This window comes from Micrasema longulum, unplaced genomic scaffold, assembly GCF_059751315.1.
Source record: "Micrasema longulum isolate JH-2025_06_02 unplaced genomic scaffold, ASM5975131v1 h1tg000175l, whole genome shotgun sequence".
In the NCBI taxonomy this organism is placed as follows: domain Eukaryota; kingdom Metazoa; phylum Arthropoda; class Insecta; order Trichoptera; family Brachycentridae; genus Micrasema; species Micrasema longulum.
In genome coordinates, this window is record NW_028277380.1 from 160,201 (window position 1) to 186,440 (window position 26,240).

The following is a 26,240-nucleotide window of genomic DNA, read 5'->3' on the forward strand; positions in this document are numbered from 1 at the left end:
TTGCAATTGGCATATCATTAATATTATTATGTAGGTTCAATGAAGTAATGTTACCTTCCGAACATTTTTGCAATAATTAACATTACTTAAAACAATAACAATTGAAAAAATTAAGGTTCAAACTTTGCAAACTTATTATTTTTGAAAAAGGAAATTAAACGATTATTTACTTTAACAGTCCAAACCTTGTGAATTTACAAAATCAAATAGAACATGACGTTTCCCAGCTTACAACATGGTTAAAAATCAATAAATTAACATTAAATGCAAAAAATCCCACTATTTAATATTTGGAAATAAACTTAATATAAATTTGAATATTGCAATCGGTTCAGATCGACTTAAAAAAAATGATACTAAATATGTAGGCCTAACCATAGATTCAAAACTAACCTGGAATGATCAGTTTGATCATGTCAAATCTAAACTTGCGCCAATTGCTGGAATCCTGTATGGACTTCAGAACGTGCTTCCAACAACACTTCTTCGGGCCGTATATTTTGCCATGTTTCACTCTCATCTATGCTATCTTACCTGTGTCTGGGGATTTGCGACGAAAGAGAGGATTGCGGAAATACAGGTTCTACAAAATAGAGCAATAAGAAATGTATTTTGTTTTCCAAGAGATAAAAACATTAAAGAGATATATTCCGAGACAAATATAATTCCTTTTAGTATTTTACCTTCATATGAAATAACTAACACTTTTTTACAAATATTGCAACATAAATTAAATTCAAATTTAGCGCTTACTTGCAACAGTGATATACATAACCATCGCACACGATCTCATAACTGTCTACATTTACCCCCTGTACACTCCTCTACATTGCCTCTACTCAATATAACCTCCTGCCTATTCACCTTAAATCAATTTCTTACCAGTCTACGAATAGAAATCAAATAACACCAAAAAAATATTTCCCAAAATTATTTCTCGATAACCCTTGACCTATGTAAGTTAATGTTAAATAATATATTATAGTTTGTTTTAAAAAGGTCTCCGAGATATGTCCATTTTTGTTTTAATTATGTTCAACTAAATGTATTTTTATTTTTATCTGATAATCTTTAATCGTACCAATCCCAGAATGAGTTTTCTAACTCATGGGAATACAATTGTGTTTTTGTACATTTTTGAAGAAAAAAAACACCTGGTTTTACTCTTAAGAGACTGTGATTGAATATGCATGTTCCTTAAATTCTTTCAGCTGATGGGAAGCGCTTGAAAGTTCTTTGAAATGTTTATACAGTGGGGCCTCGCTAATCCGAACCCCGTTTATCCGGTGATCGAGGTAATCCGCACGGTTGGGGCGGTGGCGTACTAGGGGGAGGCGAGAGGCATTTCTCCCGTGTCGAGATACTACTTTTAAGACAACTATTTGAACTTCTGTTTTGTTTTAGCCTCATTTCAAACGCGAAGCCTTCCTACGTGTTTATTTTCAATATTGTCGAGGTTGTCTTTTGATGATTAAAGAAACTTCTGAAGTTGAACATCTATAAATTATTATGAAAATAAAACTTTGTTTCAAGTATTACACAATTTTTATTCTGAGTAGCAGTGCTCTCCAGAAACTGCAGTAGTGTCCTTGTAAAGAATAAAAATTGTGTAACACAGTTTTATTTTCATAATTATTTATAATTAATTGTTACGGAGTGAATGCCGAATTAATTCATAATATTAAACATTTATGTTTAATAATATCAAAATTCCTAAATTCCACACAAGTCATGGTCAAAATAGTTTTGATTTCAAAGGAATAAAAAATTACAGTAATCTCCCCAATGAATTGAAAACTATTAAAACGAATATATCTGTAAATAAATTCAAAGTAAATTTAAATGAATTTTTCAAACCCGAGTAAAAACAGCATTTTATTTTAATTAGTATTACCGTATTTTTATTTTCTGCTTTTCTTTTTATTTCGTGTAATTTTATTTTTTCCCATGTATAATCAAAATTATATCACTTCAAATGACTAAAAAAATATAACTGTGTAAATCACTTTTCAAGCACAAGAGCTAGTCTCTTTTTTGGAAAGTTACAGTTAACATTAAAAATTATGAAAGTAGATTGTAATGGAAAAAAAATGTATCATTTATGTAACTATATTAATCGATTAATAAAAAATAAAAAAAATGTTTTATTTCCACTAAAGTATTGCAGATAATAATCCGAACGCCTCGATAATCCGCCAAAGTCCTGTTTTTTTTTTCTGTCCGGATTATCGAGGTCCCGCTGTACTTCGTTTTAAAATCGTGTACTTATCTACAAAAAAATAATACAATCAAAATTTGTTACGGTTTATTTTAATATTTATTTACTTACAATTAGGGGTTGAATTATAATTCATTATTCATTTTTCGCACCTAATGATACATAGGGCAGAGTATCGTAATATTTTTTTTTGGTTACATCAACATAAGATGATTAGTCTTATAGTTCAGGTGCCAATCCTGGGACACCTTTTAAATAAATATTCCGCGTCAACCATGTCGGGAGTCGAACCCGAGACCTCTTGCATGGTAGGCAAACTCGCTGACTATTACACCACGAGGCGGATGAAAACGTACTCGAAACCACTGAATTTAAAAGAATTAAGACTTTTCCTCTAATTATATTATAAGTGTTTTTAAAGCAAATTACATGAGACTTCATTACGTAGTACATTTTATGTGGGCGTGTCATATGCGTCAACCCTCTCGAGTTTCTTACGTCTTTCAATACATTTATGTAAATAATGCATTTGCGTTGTTTGCAGAGATCCATTTTTTTTAAAATGAGAAGCAGCGCCTTTTTGCCGATTTAGAAAATAGTGAATGGATGTGGAAGTTAGCATTCTATGTCGATTTGACAAATCATATGAACGAACTGAATTTGAAATTGCAAGGAAAAAATCAGCTTCTTCCTGATTTATACACCAATATCAAATCCTTCAGGCAGAAAATAATACCATTTCAATCGCAATTACGTAAAAAATGTTTCACACATTTTAAAACATGTGAAATATTCAGCCACACTACAGAGACTGAATTTCCCGTCGATTTTGCAATCGAAACTTTGAGTGCTTTGAAAATAAATTTTGATACTCGTTTCTCAGATTTTGATGTCAGTGCGAATGAAATTAATCTTTTTCAAAATCCTTTTGATTCTGACATTGAAACCCTGGCTCCGGAAGTCCAAATGGAAATTATTGATTGACAGTGCAGTGATATGATTATGAACAAATATCAAAATTCATCTTTGCTGGAATTTTACAAGAGTCTTCCACTGGAATAATTTGATAATTTGCATAAATTTTCTCGTTGGTTGTTTTCTGTTTTTGGTACTACTTACTTGTGTGAGAAAACGTTTTCCAAGATAAAGTACACAAAGAATGTTTACAGATCTCAATTAACCGATGAGAATCTTAAATCTCTTTTGATAATTGGTACAAGTAAAATTGATCCACAACTACAAACTATTGTCGGTGGAAAATCACAATTACATAAATCTCATTAGTGTTTTAGTTTTTCTGTGATTAGTGGGATTCATTTCAATTATTTGTTAGTTATTAATATGCTTAAACTTACTTATGTTAAGTTTTCTGCGTCATCATTTCTGTCGTTAAGTTTTACCTTGCAAGTAAATAAAACCAAGTAATTATCATTCTGTGTTTTTTTTCTTCAACTTATCACAGCAATAGTAACAACAATAAATCATTGGCTGTCGCGGGCCAGATCGATGGCAATAAATCATTGGCTGTCGCGGGCCAGATTGGTGACACTGGCGGGCCGTAGTTTGGAGACCCCTGATTTAGATGACAGATGTCCGTCTTTGATACTATACTACTCAAATATCAGCTCTCCAAAATGCCTGGGCTCTCGATAAAACCCCTTACAGCCTAAAAAAATTGTCGATGTGAACCCATCACATCTAAGTTGCAAACTGATGATCCTAAACAAGCCTAAGAGAAATACAGTGGGATAGAGCCACGGATAACTACCATACTCCCTCATGTAGAGGTACCTCAGTCTGTAGGTCTGTACCCTCTCCGATACGAGGGAATATCTCGCCTCGTGCAGTAAATTGGTAAATAACGGTCAATAGAAAATAAATGGAAAACATCTCAGGAAACAACGCATACTCGTGACGTCTAGACTCGATATTTTCGTTCATCTGATATAAGTCGTGATGTCACACGTCAGCTTGGGGGAGTCAGGAGAAGTATTTCAGTCCTCCATCGTCACATCGTCACGCGCTTTGCCCAACATCTACCACTTGTCTTGGCACGAAGCACAACTTTGTCCGAGGAATGCGAAACGCAGAGGCAGTTTGCTATAAATACTGCTTCGTTCACTGGACCGCTCATCATTCCGTAGGTCATGGAACTTTTATACAATTTACGATTGTGGGTCGATCGATAGGTCATGGAGTATTAAAATGTTGGTTTGTAAGTCGTTAGGTAGGTCCTATAACTTTCACACACTTACCAACGCGGTTATTCTTTTTCGCTTCTGTGGTTAGCTCGATAGATCATTGACAATTTCCGTATTTTGTATTTTTAAAATTGATTTATTAGCCGTTATAAAGCGGGGTTTAAACGAAGACAATACAATAGACAGAATAATATTTTCCTATCCCAGCTACGTGAACATAATTAACTGCGCAGAATAAGACAACGGGACTATACACCAATTTCACCCTAGTTCTAACGCGGAACGCTGCGAAAATGAATCCTCGACTACGCGCGTTATGAACAAGCTCGCGAAAAATAACTTTTTTTTCAACCAAATCCAATGATCCTTTTCTTTTCTTCGTTTATTTCGGCGGCTTATTCCGTGGTTTGGTCTTGTGAGATACCGGTAAATTATATTGTAGGAATAACAAATTAATTTACTTACTCGTTATTTACAGAAAATAATTATTTTTGAGGTATATTTATTCAAATAAATCAAACTAAATAAAACTGGCTTATTTATAAAAGTTTCAGTATTGAGTTTTCCACTGCATGTGTGATACTGATATTTGCAACACTCATTTCTTATGTCCAGCTGAACATCCGATGCATTTATTATCTACATATTTTGTCAAATCTTTGTCAAATGGACAGTATAATTATATTTAATATTGATCTGTGGTCAAAAGACGGTGGGGTATCTACTGCCGTGAATTACTCTAATGTGACCCTATATAAATTACACGCAGTTACACGCATTTAGACTTGTAGCTTTCTAGACGGTGGGGTATCTACTGCCGTGAATTACTCCAAGGTGACCCTATATAAATTAACACACAATGCTTATCATACTAATTGTGTATTTATCATAAATTAACATTTGTAATTGTATTGCTAGTCACCAGATTTGTAGCAACTGTTATGATGATTAGCTTTACAACTGGTCATAATAGTGTACTTTTTTATTCACGCTGATTTCAAAGTATAAAAAATTTCATCATTTAACTCGCCAGTTCAAAGACACGTCACAGGCATACAAAACTAAAAAAATCTTTTATCTGGAGTTCCACATGGTTCATAAATTGGCCCCCTTTAAATTCAATTGGAAATAAAATTAAGTATGCCTTAGTGTATCTGCTATTGATCGGAGTTATAATATGATTAAATTAATATCATAAAATGGTTGTATTGCCATTTTTTCACTTTTACTAATAGAAAGTTATCCTTTATCTGAATAGTTTAAATGTTCATTACAATTATTGCGCATTGTGTCTGTTTTACGCTTATAGTTTATTGTTTATTCGTGTATTCAATAAGTATTGTTAAACATACATAGCATTACCTCGTATTACATCACTCATTCGCTTTACTTGTTATTTGTCTTTTAAATTAACATTTGTTTAAAAAAAACCCTCCCATGACAGCGAATCATCAAAATCTTGTAGATTTAGTGAATTCTATGCTATATTTGTGTCTTGGGCCAATGTCGGATATCATTTTTTATTTCCAACATTTTGTAGAGGGTTGATGTCAATTTAAAAATACACATATTTAATGAAATGATATACACATACATATGTGATAATATTTTTTTTATTGAAAACAGTTTCAAACACCTCCAACATATTATTATGACGTCACAAAATAGCCGTGAATACTTATACGCTGCCACAATGTTGTGATTTACGATATTGGCCCTTTTAGACCCAAACTACAGATATATCGAAGTGAATGCACGTGAAATTTTAACAAATATGTGTTTGCGATGATTATATACATTTAAATCAAAGCACATTTGATATACACGTAGCGCTCTTATTTTTGAGACATGACTATATTCTATTGGGCATGTTCTTTATTCAATGCTAAATGGTTGACTTTATGTCAATATTAGGTTGAAACGAATAGTGGTTTTGCCGGATACCGGATATTCGGCGAGCCCCTTAGCCGGATAGTCAGATATTCGGAAAAATTTTAGAATTTTTTTTAATGTTATTTTCGGGTTAAATTCTTTTTTCAGAGTGTATACTGAACACTGATAAACGTGTAAATGCAAAAAAGATTTTCAAAAATCTAATGGGTTACTTCCATTTTCTCAAACACTGTCGATATCAATAAATCAATTTGGTTGTTTTTTTTAACCTTTCCCTCACTAAGCATCAAAAAATTACACATGATCCGAACGGGGGGACCAAACGACCTCAGAGCCTACTTGTATATGGCGCGGCGTCAGGAGAACAAAACGTTGGAAGTGTTTATGACCGTGCAATAATTTATTCATGTTTTCGCGTACACATATTTTACTCATTCGTGTATTTTATTAATTTTTGTTAGTTTGCCGAATGTTTATGTACATAAATTGAAATTGACCAAATCGGTCTATGGGGGATTTCGAATGTCCCCCTTCGGTCCAGCTAGGTTAATGTTCGCAGTTAAATGAATATCAGGTACCCGACGGATATTGAGCTACTATTCTGTACCGCCTTTTAATCTGGCCGCATAGTAAAATTAGGCCGGATACCGGATAATGACCCAATTATAATGGACTCAGTATTGATGTAGACATTTTTAACTGCACGTTGCATTTGTACGGAAAATTTCTTCATGGGGTCGATTATTTGGGATAGTTGCTGAATGTGCATCTTGAGTGGTTTATGCTATGTATATGTGCCGCATGTAATGTATTGTTTGTGTATGTTTTATATGTGCGTTCATGTATGTGTGCGTGGATGGCTCGGAGTGTACATTCGGTATTTTTATTTATTTTAATTTATTATCTCCATGGAAAACGCAAATGTTAACAATTATTCTTTTCTCACTTGAAATTCTTATTTATTTATTTTTTTGTCACATTTATATCTTTTGCATAATTTATGAAAACTTAATTGGTCTTTTTATGTTAAAAAATTGTTGTTTTTAATACTTATTATGTATGACTGTATGATTTCTGAATAAAATAAAATAAAAAAGTAAAGAAAGACGGTCACAAGCTAGTGTCCACAATTCGCTATCATGGGACTGTATGTGGTACAAAATTATAATTGGAAGCGATAGTGTTCTATTGGTAGGAAGTATAACTATCAACGGTCAACGATAACAGCAATACAATACGAAATGTTATCATTTATATCACGTATACAATGTGTTAATATTTATTATGAACCCGACATGAAACTTACACTCCGGTTGTAAGTAATACATTACATTGCATTGAGAAATTACATCTAATCGTATCCAACTGTGCGGCTATTGGTAATCTGATAACATGAATAAATTAGTACGATTCAATAGTTTTAATTTTAAATCTAATTTTAATTTAATTTATTCAGAAAAACAACATCAATACAAAAGAATATATACAACATTATTTAAAAAAAACACATAAAATAAAGCCAAATTAGTTTTTCACATAAGTACAATTATAAAAATCCAGTTCAGTTAATTTTTGTGTGTGAGGATGCGTGGGTAAGTGAGTGGAGTCGTGGAGTGTGGTTTTCGTAGGTATGTGAATATGTGTGTGAGTGTATATGGGTGTGAGGGTGGGTTTATGAACAGGGTAAGTGTGTGTTTGATATGAGTGAATAGAAACAACTTAATTTAATAATGTAAATTTTTTTTTTTTAATAACTATTTATTTATTTTTATCTTACACTTACATATCGTTTGTCACAATTACTCAGTGTTTATTTGCGAATTTAATTGATTCCTACCAATTTAAAAATGTAACTCATGATAAGTTCGCCTCGTAGTGTGGTGGTTGGTGTGTTCGCTTATCATGTTTAAGGTCCTGAGTTCAAACACTTAAAAAAATGTATCACACATGTGGCAAGTAATATTAAAAACATATTACAGCAGAGATGAAGAACAATTTAGAGAAGGTAATATAGAAGTCTGACCTTGTAATATCGTAGTGACCTCGTGGTGTAATGGTCAGCGCGTTTGCCTACCATGCGAGAGGTCTCTCGTTCGATTCCTGACATGTTTGATATTAAATATTGATTTAAAAGAGTGTTTTCACACTAGAATATTTCATAGTCCATGGAGTGGTACCTGAAGACTCATCATCTTACCTTCATGTAACAAAATGGATCAAGATACGCTGCGATTGGTGTACCAATGCAGTGCCCTATGCACCATTAGGTCCAGAAAGGGAATTTAATAAATAAATATAGAAGTCTAGGCAGGGCTTATGACCTGTCATTTGCTGTTTTAAGTGACCACTTTACACACTGTGTAACATTCACCATTCTGCGCATATTTGAACATCTATATTTCTTCGATTCTTTTATATGTTTCTGTTTGTAAAGTTAAAGAGCTGAAACCTTTTTTTATGCGGGTGAGATTCATCTGATTGAATTATTTCACCTCCATACATGTTACACAGTGTGTAAATTGGGCACTTAAACCTGCCAATGACAGGTCATAAGCCCTGTAGATCCCTAGACTTCTATGGTACCTTATCTGAATTGTTCTACATCTCTGTTGTAATATGTTAATATAAACAGCTCTCTAGGGAGTTGAATTTAGTTCTTGTCTACAAAATTTTTGACGAACTCAAAATATTGTTTAATATTATAAAAATGCTGTTATTTTCAAAATGAGCTTATTTTGCAGTAAAATAGAAATATCTTATTTTTAAACGTAAAATACAATAAATATTGTACCATCGTAAAAAGTACACTAAATGTGCAACAAAAAATATGTACCTCAGAGAATAAACTACGTGAGTTCAGTTTTTTGCCATTTTGAAGTTAAACATGTAAAAATTATAGCAATAAGCTATTTTATACGTGAACGAAACACCCAAGTCACCCAACACTTTTATTGTAAAAATGCCTTTTTGGGGTGAAATAAAAATCTGAAGTTCACTTTGTTTTTGTGCAAAAACCGGCAGTAGTCTCAGATACGCTATTATATGTACTTTTACTGTCAAAATAATAATTTAAATATTGAATGTTATTTTTACATTGAAATTATCTCATTTGGTTCAAAAGTTATCATGTTTTCAAAAGTTATATGGAAATTTATAGTTGCCGCACTCAACGAACTGATTTTAGGCGTAGATTTTCACGAAATTAGATTCTTATGAAACTGCCAATATCTTGAATATATACCAATGCCTTTTTACTGAGATCATAATACATACACATATATATATATTACAATATTTGAGTTTGTCCAAATGTTTGTAGACAAAAGACTGGATTTCACCCTCTCGGGAGTCATTAAGATTATCAAATTACAACAGGGATGGAGAATACCTTAAATAAGGAAATATGGAAGTCTAGGCATTTACAGGGCTTATGACCTGTCATTGGCTAGTTTAAGTGGCCACTTTACACACTGTGTAACATTCACCGTTTTTCCTATGTTTGAATATTTATCCATATTTCTTCAATTCTTCCATTTGTAGATTTTAGTGAAGTTAAAGAGCTGAAACCTTTATTGTTGTGAAGAGATTCATCTGGCTGAATTATTTCACATACTAGGCAATGCTTGAAAACAATTTTAAAATTTTAAACTTCTTCTTGGACCAGTTGGTTTTATTATTGAAAATTGAAATAAATAAATTGAAATTACAATATTCGAATTGGTCCAAATGTTTGTAGACAAAAGACTGGAAATTACAACAGGGATGGAGATTACCCTAAAGAAGGAAATCTCTTTACAACATTAAAGGTTTCAGCTCTTTAACTTCACTTAAATCAACAAATGGAAGAATTTAAGAAATATGGAGGTTTAAACAAAGGCAAAATGGTGAATGGTACACGGTGTGTAAAGTGGCTACTTAAAACAAAGAGGATTGGCCTACTACTCGGTTAAAGTGTACAATCTACTTCCATTATCAATAAGGACAATTAATAAGTACTCACAATATAAAATTGCTATTAAGAAATGGATAGTAGAGGTGGGTTGCGCACGGATCGATGGGTGGATCAAGCCAAATAGGTAAAAACTTGTGTACTGTTTATGAAATTTGGTCTACAGGTCTATAATTGGTTATGATTTTTATTATTATTTTAGTTTATATTGCTTATTATGTTAATGATAATTAGGTTAATTCGATTAATCACGTTTTTATTTTATTATTATGTTAGATTTGTTAAATAACTAATTTAAGACATGTTTTACAAATTGTAAAATGTTTCCCTCGGCACGGGACACCCCAGTTAGGGAACATTATTGTAAATAAAAAAAATAATACAAACATTGTAAAAGTATAAATAAATATAAAAAATCAAACCATCCAATGACAGGTCATAAGCCCTGTAAATGCCTAGATTTATTTAAGGTATTCTCGTGAATCATGAACTGGCATCAGCTCTCGATGGGAATACGTTGAGTTTTGGGATACCCTGTAGAGTGCGTAACGGATTTTAACATTTAAAATACGTTCTAAATTTATGAATCAAAACTATAGTAAAAACGTAGTGCTACGTGACGGAAAAACACTTAAAGAGCGCCGACCGTTTGAATCAACTGCAATATATTACTCAATATTACACTGCATTTTTGGTGAGGTGTTCTGATATTGCTTGGCGTTATGTATTTTCGTTACTTGTACCAGGCATGCGTAGAATATTCGTTTTGGATTTGGTCGGGTGAGCCGATTTTAGCGTCGGTAGTAGCAGTTAGTAGAATTAGAGTTGCTTCAGTCTGATTTTTACGCTTGGGGTGCGCGGTCGTGTTTTCAGTTTTTCAGGATTTGTGAAAGGTTACGCAATTTCAGTGCTTTACACACGTGCTATTAAAAGGTGAACATTACTATCAAGTTGTTAATATAAAAAACGTGTTTTGAAAAATTATTTTATATTTTTTTATTATAAATTGTAAACATTTAAGTTTGTCAGTGAAAATTCTTGATTATTATTATTATTGGATGAATCACTTATATAGCGCCATTTTCGTAATAAATACCTCAAGGGCGCTTTACATAGTGATTCGATGGTTAAATTAATTTAATTGAAGCTTTTAAATTTGTAATTTAACTAAAACAATTTATTTTGTTGTCACATGCTACGGATTTATTCAAATGATTTAGAGAACAAGTGGGTTTTAAATTTTTTCCGAAACATCACTTCACTTTCACAGCCTCGCACCTCTGCTCGGAGAGCATTCCATGCCATAGGGCCTGCGACCGCAAATGCGCGTTCACTGAATTTAGTGCGCTGTTTGCGTAGAGGTATAATAACTTTTCCTCTCGCCGCAGACGTAGCTGATTTAAGCGTGAGACGCCTATCAGCTAGTTCATCCGGAATGCATAGTTCCTTTAGATATTCCGGAGCAGAGTTGGGCAATGACTTACACATAAGCCAACAGAGTTTGTATTCGACCCTCTGTGGAAAACGTAGCCAGTGTAGTTCCCGAAGTAGTGGAGTGATATGACTGAACTTAGAGATCCCGAAAATAAGTCTCTCTGCGGCATTCAATACAGATTGCAGGCGAGTCATGGAAATTCTTTGTAATTTATTATAGAAATCAAAGACGAGTGATACTTTAATCCACAAATTTGGAATATCCAGTGACCGGTTTCATCGCTTTCGCGTCATCTTCGAGACTGGTGTCTAGGAATTCATTGTATTTATTCAAAACAGAGGCAAAGATAGAGAATTAAAAGTTATATGAAAGTAAATTAAATTTAATTATTAAGTCTTGAGGATCATTAAAAAAGTGTTTCGGGTTAACTAATGCGTTGATGTAATAATATTTTAATGAGTTTAAATGTTGTATATATATTATTTTTGATTTTCCTATACTTCGTGAGTTTGATTTCTGTCAATTGAGATCTGAAAAATAAAGCGTAAAAAGTCATTGGTACTAATTTAATTTACATTCATATTATTTTGAGTCCTCTATCCTTACCTCAGTTTTGTATAAATACATTGAATTTCTCAATAAAGATACCAGTCTCGAAGATGACGCAAAAGCGACGAAACCGGTCACTGGATATTCCAAATTTGTGGATTAAAGTATCACTCATTTTTTATTTCTATAATAAAATAAATTGTATTTTTTTTTCGGAATAAAACGAGTTCAATGGCCTAAGTGATCACGTCGAAATCAATAGTTTTTCTCACTTAGTTATTTTTGTGCAGTGTTTTGAATTTGTGTCGTGTTGATGTAATATATTTATTTTTTAATTTACGCATTATTTAAAATTTTGATTAACATATTTTTCAACAATATTTTGAGAGGGAAAACATGTTTGAGAAGGAAATATGGACGTCTACAGACGAAAGGGTTGAGGAAATACGGATGCTTGAACATAGCCAGAATGATTCATGTTTCACAGTGTAAAGAGGCTTCTTAAATCAGCCAATGACATATTAATTTATAAATGCAAAGACTTCTTTATTCCGTTCTTTAAACTGTTTTATAAATAATATTATAAACGAACTGGTCTACTATTTTATAATATTTTCAGGCGTCACGTTTCCTGGTATGTAGGTGAAATAATTCAACTACATGAATCTTCCCACATCAATAAAGGTTCAACTCAGCGGCCTCCGTGGTGTAGTAGTCAAGACGCTTGACTTACAAACGGAAAGTTCCGGGTTCAATTCCCGTTGAGAACATAAAAAAATATTATGATGTTTCTCAAGCCTGGGTGTTCTGTGCTGTAATTCACCATTGTAATTGGGCCTTCTGGCCTGTTGTGGTGCAAAAAAAATATTTTTTTCTTCGCAAAAGTCAACGTATTGAGTTAAGGAAATGTAAATGTTAAAACATAGACAGAATAGTAAATGTTACACGGCGTTTAAAGTGGCCTCTTAAAATCTAAAAGAAATTACGGTTTGGCAATAAGCCCGATAATTTAATTTATGCACAAAAAGTTTTATGTTAAATATATTTTTTGAAATTAGCAAACGACAGGTCATAAGCTCTGTAAATGCCTACACTTCCATATGCCCTTCTCAAAAATGTTTTCCCTCGCCGTTGCAATAAATTTTGAGTGGTTCTTACAAATTTAGAAACAAATTTGTGTAAAATGTCATACCATAATTTAAAAATGTTTTTTTTCCATTAAAAATATCTTTTTTTTAATTTCAATAAATCATATTCCCAAGCTTAACTATCTTAATGGGGAATAATTATCCATTTAAAAGTTAATTTTTTCAGCAGTTTTAATTATTTATTGATTTAACTTTTATGTACATAATATAAATTGTGCATTGGCAATTTCTTCTAACCAACCAATAAAAAAAAGTGTTATTTGTATAATTTGAGTTTTAAAACGTTTTCAACAGAAAATAAAATTGTAAATAAATTTTCTTTCTGGTTATGCAGCTTTTTTAATTGTGCGAATACAATAGTATTCTTAATTTGAAATTCATAAATTTTGACTTAGGGCTCACTCAAAAATCACTCTTCAATTATTTCGCTTATAAATTCCAATTTTATCAGCAGGTATTTTGGAAAAGTACTTAACTCCGACGCCCTTCGTACCAGTCTATAAAAAGACTGATTTTATAGCCGTGCAATTATCTTGAGGTTTTTTTGTCTATGTTTCAGAGTCCTGACGAAGAGGCAACAAAATGGGTGAAACAACGAAGCACATGCTGTCAGTTGGCCAAAAGCCAACTGGAAAATCCCGGCAAGTGACGCAGTACGCTGCCGCGGTTGCAGGTAAGACTGTAAAAAAATACTAACATTACGATTGAAACGGAAAACCTGTAGATGAGATTCACTTTTTAAATATCTATCAACTTTGTGCAAATTTTTCAAAACTGTAAATAATCATAATTTAAAACACAATTATTACAAAGGTAAAAGTTTTTAAGGTGTTCACCCACCTTTTTTGTTTATTTTTTGTTTATTTTTATGTGAAATGTTTCTTCCTTATATTATAATTAAGGATTAATTATTATAATTAAAATACTTTATAGTTTTATTCCGTTTTTATTTATAATTATTTTATAATTATTTTTTTTTTACCAGTGACCGGGTTTCATCGTGGCCGACATTCGACGACCAGTCTAACGATGTCGGTCACGACGAAACCCAGTCACTGGTAAAAAAAATAAAAAATAATTTTAAATAAAAGTGGAATAAAACTATAAAGTATTTTTATTATTACGATATTTTTTTATAATTAAAACTTAGTAGTTTTATCAAGATAAATCTACAAAAACACACCTAGGTACTTACATCATTATTTACAATGTTTTAAAAGCAGTTCGCTTCGTTACTTTAACATTTCTAACATATTTGATAACACCCAGAATAAATTGCTTTTAATTATGAAGATACTATAATTTATCTTATATTAGTTAGTCCGAGCGAATTTGTATGCAAAATTGTATTTATAAATACACTGTGTTACATAATTCTAACGTATTATAAGTTAAACTAGAGCAAATGTCGTCATAATGCTAACAAAATCGGCCAATAGCTAAAATTAGTTTTGATATAAAAATAAATGTTAGCCCTTTCGATAAACACCGTCCATTTTTTCTTAATTAATTTTTAAACGATTTTTTTTACTTATTTTCTTCACTAATGTCACCTCACTGGGGTTGCACGTGCCGACGACACTTAATATACAGAGAGAACTTAACAAATATTAAGACAGTTCTAAACACTACAAATATATGTTTATTTTTATTTTTTGTATATCTTTATTATAAAACGCATAATAAAATAACAAAAACATAACAGAAACTATACGTTTGTGGAACAGGTGAAACAATATTGATTTGGGCGAATGAGACAATCCATTTTACTTCTAGCCAAATATTTTTTTAAAAATATAGCCTTTTTGAACATTTTCTCAATTATTTAGCATTATCATTTACTAAATTCTTCATATACATTTATCATTATTTTAAAATCATAGGTTTGTTGATACTTTTGCGGTTAATTCAATATTGTACTAACCCAGAAAAACAACAATTTTGATTTCCTGTTAAGATAACCCGGAAAAAAAGCAATATTTTTAAGAATAAAATATTAAAATTATTTTATATTTCTCTGTTGGAAGGCTAATAGAGATAAGCCGCAGACTTGTTTAGAACAGAATAAAGCAACTTTGTTTTTAACCACTTTTTTTTTTGTTTTTAATTTTGTTTTATTCAAAAAACATACATTCTCACATATTTAAAATTAAAAACAAAGATTTTCAGACGCAAAAATACCAATTGATAAATTTATGTGTAAACATTAAATGTGACGAAAAAAACTTAAAATAAAAATCGTTCATGTTTTTGTTTTGCATGGAGGTAATTATTGAGAGTTAAAAAATTGAAATAACTTTTTATTTATTTTATTACTGATAGGTTTCGAAGCTTCACAAGCTTGGTTAAATTGATAGTCCGGCTATTTTGTCGGAGTTATCATTACATGTCCCCGGCTACCGCACCCGTCACACGTCGAGCTCTCCATTTCATGTGCCAGCAGTTCGTACGAACTATGCCCAGAACTCTCCACTTATACGTTTTGTTAGTGAATATAATTTGAACTTTCCCCTTATTGATCCATTTGATTGTAAAAAAATAACATTTAAAATGCGCGTCTTAAAACATACTTTTTTGTCTTATACTTAGTTTTAATAATAAAGTCTTATTTCATCTTATTTTATTTTATTTTATTATATTTTATCTCTAATTCTTAATATTTTTAATATATTTATATTTTCGACACTTGACACTTGTGCAATATTTACACACATGTCCACCCTCATTCCAATATAACACCCACCCTCTAACTCACTTACACTCACACAAACACACTAGTATGTATTGCATGTGTATTTAATGTATTTCTGTGGATATCTGTCGTTGGTTTTATTCTCTGTATATTTTATTTGTTGTATTTTTGTTACATGTATTACTGTTAATATCCCCAATAAATAAAATAAAAAAAATATTTAAAAAAACTAATGGTTTTTTTTCAAGCCTGGGTGTTCTGTGCTGTAGTTCTCCACTGTCATTGGGCCTCCTGGCCTGTTGTGGTGCATAATTTGAATGTTAAAGCTTCAAATATATATTTTATCAGAGACTTATATTAATGTACTTGTTTGTTTTTTGTACAAACATGGTTCTTGACATTACTTTATTTATATTATGATTATAACGAGTTGACATATTCCGTCGTTTTAATTCCGTTCCCTATGCACCATTGTCTATGTCCAGGCGGATGAAAAAAAAATTTCTCAATGTGAAATAGAACCAGAATCCTAGACGAGTGTTTTTGACCCGATAACTACTCTGCTCGTAGTGGTTGGCGCGTTCGTCTAACAAGCTTGAGTTCCTAGATTCGATCCCTAGGAGTGTCAGCATATAATATTTGTTTATAAGGTGGCTTTTGGTGATCATTCTTACGATTCAGGTGCCGGACCAAGAAAAATGAAATACTTCAGTGTAAAACCACATTTAAAAATATGACCTCAACACTACTTAAGATTTCTTTTTTCAAGATTTTTACCTGAGAGCAACCATCGAGTCAAAAACACTCGTCCAGGATTCTGATTCTATTACGCACCTAGAACTGTATTTATTATATATTTTAATCCGTCCGAATACTAACAGATTTTAAGTGATGTAAATACTTATTTTTCCATTATTTTTAACTCGTAATTTGAGACAGATGTTTTAAGAACTGGTCGATTGAAATTTGCTTATAATGATAATGCAAATGTATGAAAAGTCTTCAAAACTGCTAAGTTATATCTAAAAATATTTAAATAGATAAATCAATATTAGTTATCTAATAATAATGTAACCTTTTAGACCTCAATATGCTATCATCAAATTATAATAATATAAACACTTATATCAAATTAATATCAACAATTAATATTCTCTATCATTAATTTATTTATCATGCGTAACGGTCAAAACATAATTATTTAAATAAATCATGAGAGAAAAGTGATTATTACTTTTATTTATTATTTTGAAAATCCAACACAACAAAAATACAAATGTTATAACTTCAATAAATTTAATTATTGAATACATCGCCATTCTTATCTGCATCTCAAAGGTCAAGTAAAAATATTTCGTCTCTAAAGTAAATTTTAGCTATCCTCTCCGATCTTTCTGAACTGAAAAATTGAATTAAATAAAAGTCTTTACGAATCATTTCAATTTTGCATTTTTAAAAATTATTTTAGGTTTTGAGACGTACCCGTCTCTTTGTCAGGACACCAAATAAACTAACATGCAAAACCCACTGTACATCTTCTCCATAGCTATTGGACAAAAATATAAAACTACTAAGTTAAGGGGTCAACACTGTTTTGGCATCGAGGCAACACTATTATGTAGCCAAAAAGGTCTATAACCTTTTGCCAGAATCGTGGAAAGACGGGAGTGTTGTCAAGTTGCGGAAGGTGTTGACCTCGCTCTTTCATGACATTGGTCGTAGGGAGTCAGAAAGGTTGATACATGTCGCGGATTGGAGATTCTTACTGGATGTCGAAAATAAAATATAAAAATAAAGAATCATTTTTAAAAATATATACAGATGATAACCATGAAGTTTCGCATTATAAACAAATTGTCTATGTTTTATGAATATATGTATGCGCATGGGTGTATGTACGTGTGTGTGTGTATACATGTGTATATATGTGTGTATATATATGTGTATATATGTGTATGTTTGTTTGTATATGTATCAAAATGTGTATACGAGTAAGTTTATATTTTATTAGTCTGTTCTCTCTATTAATTGTGATGTATTGAAGGGTTGTTACCCTTCAATACAGCACATTACACGATGTTCCATTATAAAAGTCACCCTATACCAGTGGTCGGCGAACCGCGGCTCTTTAGCCACTCGAGTGCGGCTCTGCACAAATTACTATTTTTGTTCAAATTATTCAGTCTACAAGTTCTACAGAAGAACTTCTAGGATTATTGTCTTTTGAATTATTGAAGATATTGCAAATACTGTAATCGAATGCATGGAGAAGCATCATATTAAACTTGATGAAATTATTTCAACAATGTTTGAGTATGTCCAAATGCTTGCAGACTGACTGGATTTCCTCCCTAGGGAGTTGTTCATATCAACAGAGATGGAAAACATTTTTGAGAAGGCAATATGGAAGTCTAGGCATTTACAGGGCTTATGACCTGTCATTGGCTAGTTTAAGTGGCCATTTTACACACTATGTAACATTTACCATTTTGCCCATGTTTCTTCTCAAAAATGTTTTCCCTCTCTGATGAAATAGATTTAAATATGAACAACTCTCTAGGGAGGAAATCCAACCAGTCTGCAAGCATTCGGACATACTCAAACATTGTTGAATTCCTACTTGGTAAAAGAAGAAGTATAAAAATTGGAAAATTGTTTTCAGGCGTTGCCTAGTAGGTGATTTGATATAGGTTTCAGCTCTTTTACTTCACAAGAGTCAACAGATGGAAGAGATGAGGAAATGTGGATGTTCAAACATGGGCAAAATGGTGAATTTTACAGTGTGTAAAATGGCCACTTAAACCAGCCAATGACAGGTCATAAGCCCTGTAAATGCCTAGACTTCCATATTCCCTTCTCAAAAATGTTTTCCCTCTCTGTTGAAATAAATGTAAATATGAACAACTCTCTAGGGAGGAAATCCAGCCAGTCTGCAAGCATTTGGACATACTCAAACATTGTTGAAATAATTTCATCAAGTTTAATATGATGCTTCTCCATGCATTCGATTACAGTATTTGCAATATCCTCAATAATTCAAAAGACAATGGTCCTAGAAGTTCTTCTGTAGATCCTGTAGACTAAATAATTTGAACAAAAAGGGTAATTTGCGCAGAGCCGCACTCGAGTGTCTAAAGAGCCGCGGTTTGCCGACCACTGGTATAGGGTGACCTTTACAATGGAACATCGTGTAATGTGCTATATGGAAGGGTTGTTAATATTAATAACATTTAGTAAAATGTTTGACCACAAAGTTTATGCTTTAAATATTAATAATAATGAATTTTTCACTGCAATTTAATTAAACTTTGGGAAAATTTAGAAACTCCAAAGCTACTTGTTTCCATACAAATATACGAGTACCATATTGCAAGAACCAATAAGTTCGTTTTGTTACTTTTTCAGTTTTGAGAAAAAAGTCGCGCCGAGTACATCCGTTTGAATTATATATATTTTTTAAATATAAGGTTGAATGTTTATAAAATACTGATAAAACAGATTGATAACATTATGTTATAAAATCCTGATTTGTATCTTTTTCACGTAATTAAAAAAGATTTCAATCTTCTGAAAATTCAATAATATAAATAAAAATTGATAATTTTATCAGCTTTTAAATTGCCCTTTGGTAGCTGTTTTTGACATTTTATCACTCCGTAGTGTAGTGGTTGAAGCGTTAACCTAGGCATAATCTTCTTCCTTTGCCCTGGTATTCTAAACGCTCTCGCGGGGGTAGAGAACGCGTAACCAGCACGTTATTTACATACTAATGAGGAAGTTCATTGTTACGGGAAATCGGGTATATATTTTTTTTCTTGCACGCGGTAAAAATTAGAGATTAAATTGTAATGAGAAGTTTCTTGTAAATGCATAAAAAAAAATATTTTCCTTATTTTAATCTAAATTCGTTGCAACAGAGAGGGAAAACATTTTTAAGAAAGTAATATGGAAGTCTAGGCATTCACAAGGCTTTTGACCTGTCATTGGCTAGTTCAAGTGGCCACTTTGCACACTGTGTAACATTCACAATTTTGCCTATGTTTAAACATCCGCATTTCCTAACATATGATAACAATTTTCTGATTTTTATACTTCTTACTAGGCTAGCTGTTCCTAGATACTGCAATAAATATGGCAAAAGGACACTGCAATACAATATACCTAAAATATTTAACATGTTACCAAATAATATTAAAAATACTGAGTTAAATACAGGAGTGCGACGTTTGCTCAAATTATGGTTATTAGAAAAAAGTTTTTTGTATTATTGATAGTTTTTAATTTTTCATAATGTAATCTGTAATTGTTTTTCTAGTAAAATTATTGTTAATGTAGGTTAAGTGTAAATAATCGATGTAATTTATAAGAACCTGCTGACGAGTTGTATGTATGCAACTCAGTAGGACTTTAATTTAAGACTATTTTGTAAATATTTTTGAAAAATAAAAAAAATAAAAAGAAAACACCATTTAGTTTAATCAATAATGTTTTTTTGTTTTGTAATGTATCCAAAATAAAACAAGTTTATTGGATTATAATTCTACTTTATTTTTTATAAAACATATTTTCATAAATTGTACACAATTGTGTACAATATACCCTTTGTATATTTTATAAAAAATAAAGTAGAATTATAATCCAATAAACTTGTTTTATTTTGGATACATTACCAAATTAAGTATGGAATTCTACCAATTGTCTGCATACACAATAAAAAATGTTTTTGGTATGTCCAAATGTTTGTAGACAGGCTGGATTTCCTCCCTAGGGAGTTATTTAGATCTAATTTTGTTGCAACAGAGAGGGAAAACCATTTGGCAGCATGTTTTCGAATAGCCATTAGTAGCTTTGAACCAAATTATAAGATTGCTGAAAATATGCAACGTTATATTTCTTTTTCTTCGTTTTCCTTCTTCTGACTTTAACATTATATTTAATCATAAATCCTGTAACCTTGATATATGTTATAACTGTGAAAAAAAAATAAAATTAAAAGTCAATTTAAATGTCCTAATCATATACCCAAGCGTCAACCACAACCATAATACAAGATACTCTAATAGGGATCTGATACTAAGTGAAGGGGTCAACACTGTTCTGGCATCGAGACAACACTATTACGTAGGCAAAAAGGTCCATAACCTTTTGCTAGAATCGTGGAAAGACGGGAGTGTTGTCAAGTTACGGAAGGTGTTGACCTCGCTCTTTCGTGACATTGGTCGTAGGGAGTCAGAAAAGTTGATACATGCCACGGATTGGAGAACCTTACTGGATGTCAAAAATAAAATATAAAAAATAAGGAATAATTAAAAAAATATATATTTATAGATGACAACCATGAAGTTTCGCATAAATAAATTTTCTATGTTTTTATGAATGTATGTATGTGTATGCGCATGGGTGTATGTACGTGTGTGTGTATGTACATGTGTATATATGTGTATATATATATATATATATATATATATATGTGTGTGTATATATATATATATATATATATATATATGTGTATATATATATATATATATAAATATATATATGTGTGTAGTGTGTATATATGTGTATGTCTGTATGTATATCAATCAAAATGTGTATCCGAATAAGTTTATATTTTGTTTGTCTGTGCTCTATATTAATTTGTTAACTATTATAATATATTCAAATCTAATTGCCTAGCTTGGAACGGGGTATGTACCCTTGTTAGCTGGGCAAAGTGAACATTGAATTGTATTTTGATAAAGAGTGTGAATAAATAAATAAATAAATATCCGAAAAATTGTTAACAAATTGAGATATTTGACCTATGTTTTCAAACGTTTAACTGGTTATGTTCATTTAAACACTAGCAACATGGTTTATCGTGCTTTTGTATAATCTTCTCTTACTATTGGAACAATGGGATGGGGAGAAGCCTTTAATAACCATATTAAGCCTTAAGAAAACAAAACTTCTACCAATTATTTCAGGAAGCTATACTTTTGAAGTTACGAGAAATCTATTGCCAGCAATGTCTAAAATATGTTTTTATGTGCCAACATTCATTTCCTCATTTTTTTAGTAAATCTAGTCATTGATAGATTACTTAAATTTTCAAAAGAAGTAGTGGTTTAAATTTTACATGCTATAGAGGTTTAGATATATATTATGATATGATATAATCGGGTTGTGGTCCCGTGGCTATTGTTGCGGACTTACGGGCCAGATGCCCAAGGTTCGAACCCCACTCTACCCCAACTTGATTTCCATTTTCTAATAGTGAGTTATTTACAACTCGTTGAAAATGGTCATCGAAATTCAAATATTTGGGTAAATTATAAGAAAGCTATTATTCTTTTAAAAAATAAATAAAATTATAATACTAGTTTACAATACATATTTACTACCATGTAGGTAATATAAACTAAAGCAAACAGTGAAATATTGTTTATCTTACGATTAATTCATAATAAATCAGTTCTGATACTTTTAAGTCTTTAACACTCAATAATTAATCCCAATATCGCTTTATTTAATTCAATATATGATTGATAAAACGGTAGATAATATGTAAAATAATCATATCAAGTTAGTTTTAACTGTGAAGGCTATCTCAGTTATTAAATATTCAAAATTATTCCGTGATTAATAGATGTATTTTTTATTTTATTTTATTATATTTCACGGTATTGAGACGCGGTCTGACTTTTCTTCATACAAACGTATTCCAGTATTTTCTCCCAGGAATCTGACCCTAGAGCAGTGATTTTAGTACTTACTTCTGATATTTACCATTGGTGTGTCCCTATAGTTTTATTTTTTATAAATTGTTGCTTATGGGAACTAAGACAACAAAAAAACCCTTTAAAGCGCCCAGTTTTATCTGCTGTCTTCGGAGGTACGTTGTGCAAATATGATAACTTCTTTTAAAAAACGGAAAACGTGAACTGTTTTTTTTGCCTAGACATATTTATTGGGATATATTTATTTTTCATATACACCGCAAGACAAAAAAAATTACGAGTTTACCTGCTACCGCGCCCCTTGACTTTACTGAACCCTTTTTCTAAGAAATCCTTTATCGATACCTCTTTCTTTTGTTTAATAAATTAAAGACACTATGTGTCACCTTTCTACAATATTTACATTTTAAAATGTCTCAACAGTCTTGTTTTACCCGCGTTTGAGTGAACATAACACAACAATCATGGAAAGTGCAAAGCAAATGTCGATTGCGATAAAATCCAAAATAATCACATTGTCGCAAGAAAACATATCTAATTGTGAAATATCTCGTCGAGTTGGGTATTCAGAAGGTGCAGTGAGGTTTTTATTTAAAAAAATCCAAGAAACTGGATCCATAGAACGGAAAAAAGGAAGCGGACGGGGGCGCGTGACATCTGCCCGAGATGATCGCTTAATAAAAAAAATTGTTATGCGCGATCGATTTTTAACGGCACCTGAAATACACGCAGAGGTGCAGTCTACCAGCACATCAACATTTTCAGTAAAAACAGTGTCCAGGCGGCTGTTGGAGCATGGTTTCCAAGCACGGAGTCCCGCAAAGAAACCATTATTCACGGACAAAATGAAGAAGGCTAGACTGGATTGGGCGAAAGAGCACCAGAATTGGACCTTGGAGGATTGGCAAAATGTTGTTTTCTCTGATGAATCAAAATTCAACCTTTTTGGTCCAGACGGCAGAAAGATAGTTCGACGAAAACGTGGGGAAAGATATCATCCGTCGTGCGTCACTCGAACCGTTAAACATTCACCCTACGTGATGATTTGGGGGTGCATGACAGCATACGGTTTAGGACCTCTAAATTTTGTACAGGGTACGATGAATGCCATTCAGTACAAAAAAGTGTTAAAAAAACATATTATTCCAACAATCGAGGACATTACGCAGTATACCGCGGACCCAATTTTTCAGGACGATTCTGCGCCGTGCCATAGAGCCCGCACTGTGAGTACAAATATATATATTTTTAAATGCATTTTGTGACCACATGATAAATAATTTATTGTTTTTTTATAGATCAATGAATTCAAGGAGAAAATTGGCTTAAAATCGTTGACGTGGCCCGGGAATAGCCCTGATTTGAACCCGATAGAAAATTTATGGGCGATTATGAAAAAAAAAGTCGGGAAAAAAAAATCAAAAAACATTGAGGAATTAAAAAAAAAACTTAATTCAAGTTTGGGAAGAAGAAATAACATCAGAAATTTTAGATTCGCTTTACGCTTCTCTAAATAATAGAATTTTACATGTTATAAAAAATAAAGGTGAATTCACTAAGTACTAAATATTTTTAAATGTTATAAATATGTTTAAATGTAAAATACTTTAATTTAAAATAAAGCGATAAGAACCTACTTCTTAAATATGAATTAAAAAATAACATGTCTTTTATTATTCCATCACAAACACTCGACCATAAATGAACCGTTATGGGTCTCTAAGGTTCGGGTAATCTGATACCTGATATATAATGGCAATTTCTAAGTACAATTCATGAGTAAGATTTTTTATTTTGACCTTGAAATAACGAGTAGTCATCACATATGTCAAACAATATAAAAAAAACTAATTAAATATCAAGAATAATTCATTATATGTCAATTTTAGTTTTTTTTGAGAACTCGTAAATTTATTTGTCTTGCGGTGTATATAAAAAAAATATATATTTGTTATTTTACAATTTATGTATTACTTTTTTTACATTAATGTTCCCTTCCCTCACTGGGGTATCCCGTGCCGAGGGAGACATTTTATATAAATTTAAATCATAATATCAAATACATATAAAACATAGTAAAAACACATAAAACTCACAAATAAAAACACTATAAATAAAAACATCTTCCCACACCTATTTGGCCTGATCCACTCATCAATTCGTGCGCATCCCACCTCCATTATCCATTCCTAATGGCAATTTTATAGTGACAGTATTGACCGATTATCCTTATGGACAATGGAGGTAGGCTCTTCACTTTGACGGAGAAGTATATCAATCCTCTTTGACCGAAAGTCAATATGTATCTGATATTTTTAATATATTTAATAGGGAATTATCACATACTACGAATACCGACAAAAATATATTAAATGGATTTAGAATAATTAACTGTATTTTCAAAAGCAATATGGATATTCTGGAGAAATTTTTCCATACATAAATGTAAAAAAGGAATTTAATAAAAATACGTTGCAAGAAAAACGCGACGCGTTTGGCCTTGGTTGTTGTGACGCCAAGATTCGTGACGTATTACGAGCATGGCCAATGGAATGACCATTTTTGCGGGAATTCTAAATTACAAATTTAAACATATTTTTTATGCTACTAATAATTACCAAACCAAAAATTTTTTTTACTGGACAGTATTTCATATACCTTTATTACTTTAAAAATGTTTAAAAAAATAACGTGGTATTTCCCTATTGTCATGATTTTTCTACACGTATAACATGTATGTCTTTGGTCTTTGCATATAGACCTCGCTTCCTCTACATTAATACATCTTATTCAATCATGCAGATTCTACCTACTGTTGGCATGTCCAATAACCATCTTCAAGTATTTGTTGAATTTGGTCATGCCATATCTTTCTCGGTCTTCCTCATTTACTACATCCATCGACATTCGCATCGAAAATTGTTTATGTCATTCATTCGCTATGTATGATTAATAATAATGTTTTTGAATTAAAATTTAAAACACACATCATTATAATTTTACCTCATTTTAATTAATTATATCTTTGTTGGCAACATTTTTTTAACGAATGCATACTTTGTAATATGTTATCTGTATTTTTATGACGCAACAATTATTTACGTCTTTTAAACATACAATAAAATATTTTATTACATATACATATAAACATTTATTTTTATTTTATTTTATAAGGTTATTCAACAAAGATACATACTAGAAAAGTTACAATATGTAGGTATTACTCGATATAATTTCACATGTATCTCTGCTCCGGAATATCTAAGGGAACTATGCATTCTAGATTAACTAGAAGACAGGCGTCTTACGCTTAGATCAGCTACGTCTACGGCGAGAGAAATAGTTATTATACCTCTACGCAAACAGCGCACTAAATTCAGTGAACGCGCATTTGCAGTCGCAGGCCCTATGGCATGGAATGCTCTCCCAGCAGAGG

At 31.7% G+C, this 26,240-nt stretch overlaps 2 long non-coding RNA genes across 2 annotated transcripts; both read left to right on the forward strand.

The window, feature by feature from the left end:
• The first annotated feature begins 11,056 nt into the window (after window positions 1-11,056).
• On the forward strand, window positions 11,057-16,204 carry LOC148283960 (uncharacterized). The gene is made up of 3 exons (XR_015825460.1): window positions 11,057-11,194; window positions 13,953-14,066; window positions 15,716-16,204. It is a non-coding gene; the product is annotated as an uncharacterized LOC148283960 (long non-coding RNA).
• Window positions 16,205-23,721: 7,517 nt separating this feature from the next.
• Window positions 23,722-24,551, forward strand: LOC148283961 (uncharacterized). Its single transcript, XR_015825461.1, has 2 exons — window positions 23,722-24,030; window positions 24,103-24,551. It is a non-coding gene; the product is annotated as an uncharacterized LOC148283961 (long non-coding RNA).
• Window positions 24,552-26,240: the final 1,689 nt, after the last annotated feature.